This window comes from Ixodes scapularis, unplaced genomic scaffold, assembly GCF_016920785.2.
Source record: "Ixodes scapularis isolate PalLabHiFi unplaced genomic scaffold, ASM1692078v2 PGA_scaffold6__148_contigs__length_123643588, whole genome shotgun sequence".
Taxonomy (NCBI): Eukaryota; Metazoa; Arthropoda; class Arachnida; order Ixodida; family Ixodidae; genus Ixodes; species Ixodes scapularis.
In genome coordinates, this window is record NW_024609881.1 from 10,377,537 (window position 1) to 10,391,855 (window position 14,319).

At 45.1% G+C, this 14,319-nt stretch overlaps 1 protein-coding gene across 1 annotated transcript in view; it reads right to left on the reverse strand.

Annotated features, from left to right (window-relative positions):
* Positions 1 to 13,767, reverse strand: part of LOC115331570 (zinc finger protein 525-like) — a 28,112-nt gene extending 14,345 nt beyond the window's left edge. Inside the window, exon 1 of the mRNA XM_040221507.2 lies at positions 13,705 to 13,767. The gene's annotated coding sequence lies outside the window, so the exon portion shown is untranslated. The remainder of the gene's footprint in view (positions 1 to 13,704) is intronic.
* Between the last annotated feature and the right edge of the window lie 552 nt (positions 13,768 to 14,319).

The window sequence follows — 14,319 nt, forward strand, 5'->3', positions numbered from 1 at the left end:
TCTGGTCGAGATGTTGACGGTTCGAAGCTGTACTTCGGTCCTTTGTTCAGGACATTCTTGATCTTCTCTGGAAGCGCCGCTCTCCCCAAGACGGTAACGCTGTCCATGCAAATGGCATCGCTCTTCTTTTTTGGCGGAAGCTGCATTCGCGTCTGTTGCCAGATGAACTCCGTTGTTTGCGACGCCAATCTTTTGTAATCTTCAAAGCGGCGCTTGGCATGGTAGTCCTCCTGTCCTCCCAGTATGATGATACGGAGCCAGTCCAAATACAGTCGTATCTGTCTCCAGTATTCTGATTTCAGGATCTTGCACAGCCGTCTAGTGTGCCCCCAGGATGGTTCCACGACTCCGAAAAGGCCTTGCACTTCTGATGAAGGGAGATGCCATTTGCATGGACAGCGTTACCGTCTGGACAGCGTTACCTTCTTGCATGGACAGCGTTACCGTCATGGACAGCGTTACCGTCACAATGAAGGACGATGCCATTTGCATGGACAGCGTTACCGTCTTGGGGGGAGCGGCGCTTCCAGAGAAGATCAAGGATGTCCTGAACAAAGGCCCAAAGTGGAGTTGTTCTTCGAGCATTTATGGCCAACAAGGTAAAGCTGGAAGGTGAGTCACAGGTAGAAGTGGAGAACCAGGACCAAGTTCACAAGTTGCTGCTGCAGATTGTGGACTTCAAGGGTCCCCCACTTTTGGGACATGACTAGCTGGAAGTGCTGAGGCTCGACTGGTCTAGTGTCAAGGCTGTCCAGTGCTTGGAGAAGGGGAACAAGGAACAAGTCGTTTGGCTTTTGAAGGACTTTGCTCAGGTGTTCTCAGATGATCTGGGCCGTCTCCAGGGGTTTGAAGCTCAACTCAAGCTAACAAGTGGGTACACTCTAAAGTTCCTCAAGCCAGGACCAGTGCCCCACGCCCTGAAGGCAGCTGTCTCTAAAGAACTGATGGCTTTGAAATGCAGGGATCCTAACCCTGGTGGATAGCAGTGAGTATGCGTCGTCCATTGTGCCGGTTGTCAAAAAAAAAGGGAGACATAAGAATCCGCGGCAACCACAAGCTGACAATCGGCCCGTGCTTCGAGGTCAACAACTATCCAGTCCCCAGGATGGAAGAGATATTTGCAACGTTGGCAGGAGGGAAGTTTTTCTCAAAACTGGACCTCTTAAAAGCCTACCTACAGATGGAAATGCATCCTAAAGCAAGATAGTACCTCACCATCAACACCCAGTTGGGGCTGTTCCTAGTGAACTGTCTTCCCTTAAGCATAGTGTCTGCACACTCCATCTTTCGAAGAACCATGGATCAAGTGCTGCAAGGGTTACCACAGATACCTGGACGACATCCTGGTGATGGGCAGAATGAAGGGTGAGCATCTTGAAAACTTAAAAGCGGTCTTAACACGATTACAAGAAAAAGGAATGCATCTTCAGAAAGAAAAGTGCAAATTCTTTCAAACGAAAGTTACATACCTCGGTCATGTGATCAGTAAGGATGGTCTACGAACCATGGAGGATAAAGTAGCAGCACTTAGAGATGCATTCACTCCAAAGAACAAGGCAGAGTTGCGTTCATTCCTTGGGCTTGGTAACTACTATGGCAAATTTGTGCCGAACTTGGCAACTACCCTGTACTCTCTGAATTGTCTACTGCAGAAGGATGCAGCATGGGAATGGAGCACAGATTGTCAGGACTCCTTTGATTCTCTGAAGGAACTTGTGACGTCAGCACCAGTCCTATTTTGACCCACGTCCACCCATTATATTTGCATGCGATGCATCGGCATGTATGGAGTAAGTGCAGTCCTGTTCCATGTGCTTGAAGATGGAACAGAGCGGCCAGTAGCTTTTGCTTCCAGGACCCTGAATGAGCATGAAAGGAATTATTCCCAGTTAGAAAAAGAAGGCCTAGCTATCATATTTGGAATAAGGAGATTGACTACTATTTGTATGGCTATCACTTCAGGCTGATCACAGGCCATGCTCCCTCATAGAAAATCCTAGGCCCAACGACCGGAATTCTTAGGATGACAGCAGCGAGGCTTCAGAGATGGGCCTGTCAGTTAGCCGCACACTGCTACACCAATGTCGACCGGTCTTCCGAGGAAAATGCTAACGCAGATTGCTTGTCGAGACTGCCAAAAGCAACAGACGACACCAACACCGACGCTGCCGACGAAACTGACGCCTTCTACTGCGAGTACTTCGACAATGTCCCTCTTAAATGCAAAGACATTGCACGGGCGACATCCAGAGGCTCTCTCCTCAGTCGGATCATGGAAAGAGTAAAGCATGGTTGGGGCGCAGAACACAAGCCAATCGATCCAGAGTATGTGCCCTTTCGTGTACACCATAAAGAGCTTTCACTCCATCAAAGATGTGTCATGTGGGGTCTACGGGTGTGGATTTAAAAGACTCTGCAGAAAAGGGTCTTAGAAGAACTCATAGGGTCCATTTTGGCATTGAGCGCACTAAGGAAATGACTAGGAGTTATATCTGGTGGGCATCGATTGATAAGGACAACGAGAGGGAAATCGGAGGGTGTACCGTGTGTCTGCTGCACCGAAACAACCCGTCAGCTGTTCCCCTACACCCTTGGACATGGCCGACGCATCCATGGGAGAGGCTACATGTGGACCTGCCGGAACCTTTCATGGGAAAAATGTTCTTCGTCCTAGTGAATGCTCACTCCAAAAGACCAGAGGTGTTCGTCTAAGAGAATACAACGTCGAAGGCCATCATCCAGTGTGCACAAGAGTGCTTTACACGTTTTTGGCTCGCAAACAACCATGGTTTCTCACAATGGGCACCAGTCCGTGTCTGAGGAATTTCGAGCTTTCTTAAAGAACAATTGTATAGCCCAGGTCACGTCGGCACCTTACCATCCTGCTACAAATAGATTAGCTGAACAGTTTGTTTAGAAAATGAAAAACTACCTACAGAAAGCAACTTTGGGACAAATACTCCGTACAAGGTTGTCACGTTTTCTTCTGTAGTACAGGAACATCCTGCACCCGACAATAAGGCAGTCCCGGGCCCAGTTAATGCTACAGCGGAGTCTCCGCACCAGACTGGACCTCCTGAAACCATCAGTTGCAGACTGTGTGGACAATGCACACTGCTGCCAACAGCGGCAACACCCAGGACAAGTGCAGGCTTTTACTACACGAGACCATGTCTATGCCAGAGACTATCAAACCGGTCACAAGTGGCAGCCAAGAACAGTCACTGCCAAGACTGGTCCAGTGTCTTTTAAGGCACAAGTCTCCCCGGGTCAGGTGTGTCAAAGACATCAGGATCAGTTGCTCTGAGCACCTTCGCAAGACTACGGACCTTCCGAGCAGCGTCCAGACGAAGCGACAGAGGTGTCTGCCGCGGCTTCGACAGACAGCGCACTTGAAGACAGCGCAGGCGGCAGCTACCCTCCCCAGTCCTGAGCCCCAGAAGCCGCCGTACAACCCAAGATGCTAAAACGCTGATGGATGCAGATGAGGGTGAATGAGAGCGACAGTATCCCGTACAAGATCGGTGCAAGCCTCGGAGACTGATAGAACAGTGAAAAAAAAAAAAAAACGCGACAAACTCTTCTAAACAAACAATTACTTGCTGTTAATGGCTCAAAGTTACTTGCTGAGTACATTCCAGTTTAAAAAGAGACGAAAGATGAGGTGTCCAGGGGGAGCTGCGAGCGCGGGGGCGGTGGCCGTGCATAATCTTATGCACACGGCACTTAAGAGTTGACTTAGCATGAGCAATGACAAAGTGCGGGCAGTTGAATAAATGTCTTTGGAAACACAACAGTTCCAATAGTTTTATGCTATTTCTCATTTCTTGCTTCGTGTAGACACTTTATTGCAAGGCATAAAAGAGAAAGCTCTTGCGGCTCTCAGGTTATCTCAGGCAAAGTGCCACCTTGTGAATTTCCAGGTTTAGTTCTTCGCTGAAAGATCCCAATCCTGAGTTCTCTCCAAGTACTTAGTCCCAAAGTTTACTCTTTTTTTTTTTTTTTTGTAAGTGTCTGGGTTTTTCGGGTGGTGTTTGTTCAAGACCGTCACATAAGCTGTCTGGTCAAGAACGTGCAAGCGCCAACAATCTAATTCAAGTAAAAACATTTTGTGTTAAGAAAAAATATATTTTATTGTATTAATAAATGTTTAAAAACAGTCAGCAACTTTTAATGTATGGCACCTAAGGCAGCATATTCCTCAAACTAAAATGTAAATTTATTTAAATTTTTATTGTCTGAACGTTTGGAAGTGGTAGACAAATTATTCTTTCAATGAATCTTTACATGTCAGTTTCTCTACTCACTGGAAGAGTCAGGTGTGTGCAACCTAGATATATATAAAAAAGGAGAGGATTCCTAGTGCTTGCGTGAATTCGATGCATATTCGAAGTGAATGGCCACAACTAAGCCCAGTGCTATGCTCGACAGCCAAGGCCTGCAAAGTCCTTTAATTCGTGGAGATCTTAGAATCAAAGCCGTGCAGTCAACCACACACCACTATGGAATCTTCCTAATCACCGGGCACGCGGAACACCACAAAATGCCGATTAAATTACAAAACAAAACTTTACCAAGATGTTGCGTCTTAAAAGCATGCAACGAATACACAAATTGGAAAGGATTTTCGAACACTGTCAAGGCGGCCAAAAGTTCCTGGAATACAATGTAAAGGAACTTAACTTGCCCAACATTCACTCACCACTGCCATGAACCTCCTATAAAACTCGTAGTTTGCCGCTTTCGTCTTCTTCAAGCCTAACGCTTTTCACCATGCACACCTTTTTCTGGGATTTGAACTTTCTGTATAGTATCCCTACAGGAGCCAGAGTTGCGCGTTCAGCCATCTTGAAGTCATAAGTGATGAGGTAGAGCCCCTTCTCACGTGTGTAGGAGCTGTGCTCCGTCAATTGCGACCGGTGACATGATTGAATTCGGCAAATAGAGGCGCCACACACATTGCCGTGCTTGGAAAACCGGGAAGGAGGAGGAGGAGGCAAAAGCGGGGTAACATACAACGGCGCACGTGCGTGAAACGTCGGCGAACCGACTTTCCTACATGGCGCAGGATTCTTTGCTCCTCACATGATTGATCTCGGCAAATAGCGGTGCAGAGGCACATGAAAAACAGACTCATAACTATGGCTACCTATAAAGGAACTCTGTTGGGAGCCTACTGAGGACGCCTGTCTAACGGAAGATCTCAGAATTAGCACGGATCCTAGAAGTTTAGGATTAGCTGGACAAGAGCTGCTCTAGACTACGACCGGCCTTAGCAAAGCTATAGAAAACGTTTATTAAAAAGGTGGAAACGATAAACTTAGACTTGAAGTTTGATTCAGTTCCATAGGAAGTGTTGGATAGGATCAGGCTCCAAAGACGCAGTCTCACTGAAGCCACGCCGTTTACCCCGACACTCCTGTAACTGTAACCGTGTTGAACGTTGAGTGAACGGTAGGTTAGTTAGCCCCAATCGGTGTCTGTCGTCTCCACTGTAAATCAGAATTTCTGCCAGTATAGTATCACTGCAGCCTGGGGTCCTTAACATGCATCGCACAGTGGCGACACACGACCACACGCCGGTGCAACGCTCATCCAGATAGAAATTTGCAGAGACGGGCATTAAACCCCAGATCCCTGTTTTCTGCGGCACGAGCTTTCATCCACGTTATCTGAGCTGTGGTGCGTTAACACGTCTGGTCACAGACCCCGCTCCAATCTTATAACCAAGTTCAGAACCAGTGGATAAGAAATATTTCTTGCCAAGTTGAAGGCAAGCTGCGAACACACAAAAAAGGCAGGTCTAGAACTTGCTGGAAAGTAAACAAATGCGCAACATTTGGAGTAACACTGTCAGCTATAATGAGAGTGAACGCAATGTCCGCCGTAAATTTAGGTTTGCCAGCTGTCAATTCGTCCTTGCAAACGTTTCGAGCGCTGTTAAACCTTTTTCAAGGTACAAGCATGTAGTTCACAATGCAGTGACATACCGTATTTACTCGCAGAATGAACACACTTTTTTTTCCGAAAAATCGATGCAAAGTTGAGGGGGGCGTTCACTACGCAAAGTAAAATTTTTGCGTCCGTATTTACTCGCATAATAAGCGGACCTTTTATCCTGAAAAATCAAAGTAACTTTTTATCTCTTTGCGCGGCGCCCGACCCCTTAACCAAACTAAGCTGTAAAAAAAAAAAACAAAAAAAAAACACTCCTCTTGGTTGTTTTTTTTCTTAGTTCCTTGGGTATTTTTTTTACCCCACCTTTTGCAAGCTGTTTTGTTTGCTTTGGCGAGCGCTCTCGGCTTATCTTTCTTACCTCCTTGCGGGCAGCACGTGACGCACGAACCCCTGTAACCAAACTGCGCTGTGCAAAAAAAAAAAAAAGCTAGAAAAAAAAGCTCCTCTTTTTCTTTTGTTTGTTTCTCAGTTCCGCGGGTTGTTTTTTTTTTTTTTGCCGCCTTTCGCAAGTTGTTTTGTTTGCTTAGAGGGCTTCTCCGCTCCTCTTTCTTACCTCCTTGCGCGCGGCGCAGGACCCCCAATACCCAAACTGCGCTGTGCAAAAAAGAAAAAAAAAAGCTTTTTGTTTTCGTTTTTTCTTAGTTCCGTGTTGTTTTTTTTTCTTTTAGCTGCCTTTCGCAAGCTGTTTCGTTCGCTTAGAGCGCTTCTCCGCTTCTCTTTCTTACCTCCTTGCGCGCAGCGGCGCGCAAACCCAAAGTCCAGACCTGCACATGCAAAAAAAAAAAAGCAACTCTCCATGTTTTTTCTTCTTACTTCCGTTGGATCTTTGCGAATTTTTTTAACGCCTTTTGCAAGGCGTTTTGTTCGCCCACGCTGCCCATGCATTCGCGACCTCGCTGCACCAGGATAGAAAAGTGCGTCCATTTCGCGAGCGGGGGGAGGCGGTCAAAATTGGGACGTCCGAGTTGGGGGTGCGTTTATTACGCGAGTGAAAAAAAAAAAAGTCGAAATTTTGAGAACCGACTTGGGGGGTGCGTTCATTACGCGAGTGCATTCATTGTGCGAGTAAATACGGTATACTTCGATAGTCAAGTGCCCAATATTTACAAGACCTAATTGTTGCATCTATAGACCTTTGCAACAAGAGCTCTCTGGCCACAGCCATTTTGCGACTCGAGCGACCCCTATCAGCCAAAAATTTCTGCCACCCGCCTGAGCTGGCGAAACCCGGTCAGCGCAACTCCCCCCTGCATTGTGCATTCGGAGCTCGCTGGCTTTTCTTGGAAGTTTTTACTTTATTTGCCTGTTCAGGATGCTTGCGTGTTTTGTGTTACCTTCAACTTTGAAAACCAGAAAATGCAAGGGCTCGTACCCTGCTCGACCTTCTTCTTCGCTGGAAACAAACAAAGAGAGCGAGCGATGTACTTTGAGGATTATTTCCATTGCGATAATCTTCGAAAAGCCTTCCCAGCTCTGTTCCCGGTCTTGGCAAGAAGTAGCTGATAGTGTCCGAGGTATGGGGACTGAATAGACACGTTCGTTCATCTCCTTTAGTGCTGTGTAAAAAAGCATCACTCTTCAAAACGTACCCCGGACAAGCCGCATTCCGTCCAATCATCATGAAGTTATTATCGTCGACTTTATATATTTGATATGCTGTGTTATTAGAGTCCTTTCTCAAATCCTGTTCGGATAACGTGGCTCCATGAAGTACGTACAATATATATTGTTTGATTGACAAGACTCGTTGAATTTCATGCTGTGAGCGGGGAATACCCTTGCAGTTCGGCTATCCTGTGGTGTGGTCAAATATTTTGGCCAGTTAAGACCTTTGTAGATTGACACGGCTGAATGTATGGTGCCATTAAAAAGATCAACATAAAATGAAACGAACGTTCCAGTTGCATTTGCTCTGTGGCGTACAGAGTCGCCAAAAACAGCTTTCATTTGCTTGTTTTTGTTCCCAAAAATAGTGCAATGCTTTCTCGAAACTCCGAGAAATTCTCTTCGCCGTAGAATACAAAACAAAAAATAAAAGAGGCAATTTTGCTGCCAACAGCGTCCGGAATTGTGTCTTTGCCTACTGAGGAGAAAACCCACAAACCAGCGCAATCAGGCAACACTGACGTCCACTCTCAAACCCAGGGACGCGCGCTGTAAATCGCTTCGTTCGAGACTGCCGCTGGAAAGGTCTAGACTCGGAGTCAACTATTCTTTGCTGCATTGTGGAACCTAGCATAGCTTCCAAAGTGCAGGTCATCCAGTGTGGAAGCTGTGCAAGGATCGACAGGTAGAACAAAATAGAGACACGAGGCACAGTGATAGATGTATTGCTAAATTAGCCTAGAATCAACGAGAATGCTGGAAATGTAGATGAAGATGCCCCACGTGCTCGCCTTCCCCGTATAAAAGATTTGAAGTAAATGACCAAAATAAGGAGTTCCCAAATGTGCAAAAAGATGGTGCATTTGTTTTAGGTTTTTGCTTTAAAACAGCTACCGCTGCAGACTCCAGCACATGCAGTGCATGTAACTACACTTGCAGCATGCTTCTTGGTGCTTCGCATTCGGGTTGACTGCTTTCGGTTCAGTTCCGCAACGAGCAAAGACAATGGTTTAAACCGGTTCGGACCGCTAAATTGAGAATTATTCCGCATTGTTTGGGCAAAAGCTTTTATTTTCACCGTGATACGAGTAACTATGTGTATAGTTTCCTTTTTTATCGTTCGTAAAATCTACTTTTACTCTCAGGTATCAAAAATAGGAAATTGTGTTACTTAATTTTTACGCCTCAGTAAAAAAAAAATCTGGATTAACATTTTAAACGTTGTGTTTATATGACTCAACATCCATTTGTTTATTTCAGTCACATCTATTTTACCTGAATTGAAAGGGTGTCACGAAGTGTGGTAGGTTGACAAAAATACACGCAATTGGTACAACTCTGTGTCGCAGTATTAAAAGTTGGATAGTAGTTGTGCTCTTGAACTAAGGAATTATTTACAGTGCTTAAAATCACTAAGAAGGCACCTCGCTGCCATATAGCGTGATATAGTTTACGAAATAAGTTGAACAATATTTATGATGACGACACAACTAAGCTAAAAGGAATAATATTTTCAAAATGTCAGGAAAGTCATAGGGCGAGCCCTTTCAGTCTAACTTTTATAGAAACATTGAGCGGCAATCCCAACTCCCGCTTTCCTAAACACTCAGCAATGGGACGCAGGCAAAGAATTATGCAGAAAGGAGTGATCCAAATTGTTCACTATAATCTGTACACACCTTCGTACTCAGATCGAGTCTGGCCTAAAAAAGCGTGTGTCTAAGTGAACATTATCTTATAAAAGATTAACAACAGAGCCTGCCTGTTTAGGTTTGTGCCTGACAAGACGCCAGTAAATTCAATTTGCAGAATAATATCCCCTTTGCTGATCTGTGATTTTCTGTCAAAAAGAACAAAGCAGTATTTAATGCTCTACTCGACACGGCAGCTACTTAATTAGTCACTTTTTCATGGTATGTGTCCGTAATTGTCATAGTTCTGCCACATGCCCCTGTGTACTTTGTTCTTGTCCAGCCCTCACACAAACATACATAAAATTGATCGAAGATAGGCGCCGAAAAAACGAGGACAAGGAGAGACGTAAACACTGCCGCCAGTGTTTACGTCTCTTCTTGTCCCTGTTCTTTCGGCGCCTATCTTCGATCATGAAACTGGTCCAAATTGCCACCTTAATGTAATATAATTGATGTTTATCACATAAAAGAGGCAACAGCATACTTCTATATATTTGAGAAGTTATGCATGTGTCAGGAACGGCTGTAGGACCGTTTGCCTAATGACAATTCGTCCCCCGTCAACTGGTAGCAGGGCTATTCGTCACATAGTGCACTATGACAATTCGTCAAAATGTTAACAGATATTTCTAATATCTTTTTCTGATGTTTATCGAGCATACCGTAAAATACCGCAGAAGCGCCCACTATTAACATCTCCCAAACTTGGGAATTCTGCAAAGCATACGTTAAGCACCCACTCTCTCCAAAGCGCCTGCATCAACTGAAAGTATTCACCCCAATGCAGCAGCCACAAGACCGGCAGTGGCTATGACGGAAATATCTGCTTTCTTGCGATCGAAAGGGAAAAACTACTTGTGATGGGAGCATTGACCCCTATTCTGCAATGACTCAGAAGTCAGAAGAGTCGTCTGTGTTCAGTGACAATGAATAGGAACTGCTTAATTTATTTTTACAGGATAAATGATGAGGGGGGTCCCCATCATCCATAATGTGAAAATAAATGTGCTCTCTCCGATTCCGTCACCCTCCGTACCTTCGAAGATCTCCATTGACATCCATCTTGGTTTTTACCGATTTGATTAGATTAACCGAGCTTTCAGTGAAAGTAGGGCGAACACTTCTTTGGTATACAGTAAAACCTCGTTATAACAAAATGGGATATAACAAACTAATGGATATAACAAAGCAATCATAATTCCCCTTGCTTGCTAATAGTATGGAGAAATGGACATTGGCTATAACAAACTAATGGTTATAACGAAATAACTACGACCGCTCCTTAAACTTTGTTATAACGAGGTTTTACTGTATTATCGTAGTTCTTCCAAGTGCATACAATTACCAGCAACTCCCTTTTTTATTTAATTACTTTCTTCTTGACACAAGAAATTAGACTTTTACTGATTTCTAATAGATGCTGAAAACTTACGTCTCGTCCACCACAATTTTGGCACATCTGTCACCAATGAAAAAAAAGGGATGGCAAACATTTCGGTCATGCACCTGTCTGTGTCACGCATGCGCTGAGAAAACGTGGAGGTGGATTACAGAGGAGACCAGAAAATTCTATATTCTATGCTTCCAAGGTGAAGTAAAATATCTATCATCTTAAAAGAAAACAAATGACTTAACTTTCTAGACAGGACGCTACACAGAAGCTGAATAACAAAACCGACCGAACGCTAAAAAGGCTAGTACGTGGGCAACAAGATCTTCAAACGTCATCTCCGGTTTTTGACATGTTGTCCCTGTGACGAATTGCCTTATGACGAATTGTCCTTTGTGACGAATTCCCCTGCTTAAGGTTACCTTTTTAACGAAATATCTTTCGACGAACGGCCCGCATCCAAGAATCAGGGACAAAGTTATTTAAATCAGCTTCAAAATCAGAAATTTGTTTAAGGCTCTCCCAAATCACTTATACACGTGCCTGTCAAGGATAAAAAAATGCTGGCAAAGATTTGTGGAACATCTTTCAGATATTTTGGGTGTTCATTTACGTATGATCTGTACCATTAAGGTTTATCGGGCCTATATTTCTGTTGTCAGGTCTTCAGTCAGTAATTAAATATAGGGTGAACACTCACCAGGCTTGGTCTAAAATAAACCGTAAAAATCGAAACCTGCACGTAGCAATCTAAACTTTTCGTCAAAGGTGTATTTCACACGTCGGTTTTTTTTTGTCAAATTAGAAAGCGTAGCTCCCTTTCTGTAAAAAAATAGGGCCAAGCAACTTGCCTGGGTGAACGGCGGGCGACAACGCGGACCGAGCTTTTAGACCAAGCCTGCCGACTTAGGTCACCCTATATTTTTTTATTATCATCAATAAGTTTCCTTATGAAGTTCACATAACGACTTGAGACCGACACGGGGGGGACGATATTCGAAAATATGCCGCTGTTGAGTAAGCGAAAACATGATTTTTCGTTTGCTGTTTGGAAGTGCCAAACCCTGGTTGCAGAGTATGCCATAAAAGACTGTGATCATAGGACAGATCTGAAGGGAAATACATGACATGTGCAGAAAGACGAGGATAATAAATTAAATTCTTCAAAAGAATCCAATACACAATGCTTACTGCAGAAAGAGAATATGTATTAGGATATTCCTATCGTGGGCCACGGCTTCACGAAATCCGGAGCAACTACCCGAAGTATGTTTCACATTAAAATGAAAACTCTGAATTTTGTAGACAATGAATTAAATCTCCAGAAACCTCTGGATTTCAGGTAGAAAAAAAACCCAGAACAACACACTCCAGTTTCACTCAGAAATAAACTTAAAAAATCTGAACCCTTGTTATGTCACATACTTGGTGCCAGAGGGCAAAAATAAACTTCAAGATGCTCCAAGCCCTTCTACCTCATTGTTGGGTCACAGGGCAATGCACTCAAGTGCCACTCATGATAGCATGGCACACTTGCCCCACTTTGAGCACCACGAATGCCAATGATGCTCGACAGAGGTGGCAAGCTCTGCCTTTTTCATCGCAATGGTCATCAGCCCAGTGGCTCCCTGGGTAACGTTTACCATTACCAGTTGACAGTGCCACCCTGTTTTCTCCAGTTTCAGAGAAAACCAGCCGGAAATGGGAGACGGGCTATTGGAAACCAACAAGACAGCATTGTGTGAAATTTAAATGTAAGGATTCTCAACTTAACAGCCTTCCTTGATATTGGGTGCATGGATAAACTGGGACAGAGGACTTCGATTCGAGCAAACCCTTGAGCCACTCTGCCTAAATTATAACTAAAGTTGGTTCGTGTTTAATTTTTTTTTTTTTTTTTCATCTTCCTAAGCCGTTTTTACCATTTCTCCAGCACTCTTAGTTCGCTTAATCTTTTGGAAACCACTTATTCCTTCTTCAACCCCTCTAATTCCAAAGCAACAAAAAAGACTGACTTACTCTCGGTATGTAGAAGACTCATACCTACAATGCTAGGCTGTAACCTTTGCCTGTCCCCATAGTGTACAGTCGGGAGCAAAAGTTTGCGGGGCACGGGAGCGCGTGCCGAAATGCATCGCCGCGCCGTCCGACGGCGCGCCGCCGCATTAAGGAGACGCGCTTTTCACATGCGCGTCTTTCGTGCCCGCAATCATGTCTTTTTCGCTCGTTTCTTTTTGACGCACTCCTGATAACAGGAGTCGGCGCCAGGGGCGCGAGTTAGCGCTTCGCTGGTTGTCATGCTGTGCGTCTGCCTCAGCCGCCTCAGCCACCGCGCTTTGTCATGGAGGTCGCGTAGGAGAAAGAGGGGGGGGGGGGGGGGGTAACCAGGCGCTCCGTCACCCAGCGCGGCTGCTGAGGCAGTTGGAAAGGACGCGAGGCATGACAGCCAGCGAAACGGCAACTTGCGCCCCTGGCGCCGACTCCGGTTATCGGGAGTGAGTCGGACAGAAACAAGCGAAAGAGACATGACTGCCAGCACGAAGGGCGCGCACGTGCAAAGCGTGGCTTTTTAATGCGGCGGAGCGCCGTTGCACGGCACGGCGATGCATTTCGGCACGCGCTCCCGTGCCCTGCAAACTTTTGCTCCCGACTGTACAATTCATATCTGTCTCCTCAGATCTTGATCTATAAGTTCCGGCTCTCAGTACCCGTCTTTGCCACACACAGCAAACTTATTTTTGAATTGTGAAAAAAGTTGAGTTTTCTTAATCCAAATGTTTCTGCATAGAAGGCTTCTTTTCCAATCTCAACTCTCTCATATCTCTTTCAGCTTCCTTCACTGCCCTTTTAACTTTGTCCTCTTCATTCTTTTCTGACATTAGCTCAGTACCTAGTAAACATCCTGCTTCCCGTCTTCTTTCTGCACACTCTTCAAGTATAGGAGCCCGACATTTAGCTTGCCCAAAGTCAATTCGCCGCTGACATTGACCTCTCCTCAAATTCAATTTCGCTGCTTGCCTCCCTCCCCTCAAAGAAAAACCGAATCACCCTGCACACCTTCATCTGGGCCTTTTGCTCTCCTGGTGGAGGATCTCCGAATTGGCACAGACTCCAAGGAGGCTGTGGACATCTGTACAAGACACACTGCTTTAGAATATGACCGCTTGTAGTCTAGACACCCTCACTGTCCTCTGTTTATAAAAGAGGTAAAAACAAACATAACTCACCGCGACTTGAGGACTGAATCGGTTCCATTCCAATCGCTGCCCAAGGTCAGGTTCGTAGGGAGTCTCGCAAGATCAAGAGGGACGCACGGGACCACTTGAGATGCTAGGAACCTGATGCAATGAGCAATGACAGTAATTAAGAACAAAGTGAGCACACAAGCTACTCAGACACCTATGAGAGTAATACACAAGAGACACCAAGTATTTGGTCATTTCCTGATAACTATGATGAATGGATGAGGAAAGGAAATGCCTCCGTGCCTAGTAATAGGTGGCAGCCGTTACCACCTGACGTTTGAAACACGGTCATCCAAAATCATGGTGGAAGAGTGCGACTAGTGGAACGATCGACATGATCCATACGCCAGGCCCCGAGGGTTGGGAGTCTGCCATCCAAGCGGTCACACACTGTCCGAGCAAAATAGAGTTGAGTGGCACATTTGTT